We start from the raw sequence: 1,069 nt of genomic DNA, 5'->3' as shown, positions 1-1,069 counted from the left end.
TCTCTCTCTCTCTTTTATTTAACCCTACTAAAACTCTGTTAACAGTCATACTATAGCACATTCAAGAAATTCCACCGAAGTTTAGAATTTTAAGAAATATTGTAATTTTTTTTTTATTCTCCCCACTGTGTATTTATAACTAAACCTAATCCAATCCGCAGGAATCTGACAGTTGCTAGCACCCCAGTTTGGCTATGAAAAGGTTAATAGTGGGGCTCCCTGTACTGTTGTGACTACAGCAAGGTTGCAGAGACCCTTCATTGCCCTGGGTGCCTTAAACCCTACTAAACAGTCACCTACACATATGAGCTTACGTGTGGTCAATTGTGTCTGTGATTCCAATAATGGTGACTACTAATGTGATGTGTTAATCAGGGTTTTTAATGAAGTAATAATTCCTTACTATCTAATTACGGCATACTTGCCCCATTTATATGTGTCATACCTGTCTTCTAGGTCTATTAGACTACTGTCAGCAGGCTGATGCATTCCCATTTCAGTTGATTTTACTTATGTAATATAAATGGACGTTTTTTTTTAAATTAGTTTATTGAAACATGCACAGTGCATATATATACTATTATGCGCACACAGATTTTTTATTATTTATTTATTTTTTTGCATAAGTAAATATTATCCCGATATGCGAAAATTGAGAGGACTTGCTTGAGATGCAAATATCTATCGGAAATTGATGCAATTGTGGGAAAACTCCCAGCGGGCTCAATACTAATGCTAATTGTAGATGAATGCATATGCAAAATGTTAATGACTTTTTAAATGAGTAGCTTTGGCTTTTAGCGTTTACTATTCAGATGAAACAAATTCATGGTAGCAGTGTAATAGCTTCTCATCTCTAGGAAAAAGTCTTTTGTGCACACCTTTTCCAAACGAGGACTTTGTCTATCTCTAAATGGGCACAATTCATTGCTGAGCAGGAATACAGAAAGGACTGGAGAGCCATCGCTAAAATACTGTTGGTGTCAATTGCTGTTTAAGGAGATCAGAAGATTCAAGATGTCCATGAAGCTTGCAGTTGAACAAAACTGATTATGTGTGTTATGTATAT

The sequence above is a fragment of the Nanorana parkeri genome, unplaced genomic scaffold, assembly GCF_000935625.1.
Source record: "Nanorana parkeri isolate BGI_ZX_2015 unplaced genomic scaffold, ASM93562v1 scaffold1064, whole genome shotgun sequence".
Lineage (NCBI taxonomy): Eukaryota > Metazoa > Chordata > Amphibia > Anura > Dicroglossidae > Nanorana > Nanorana parkeri.
Note: the sequence above shows the minus strand (reverse complement) of the source record.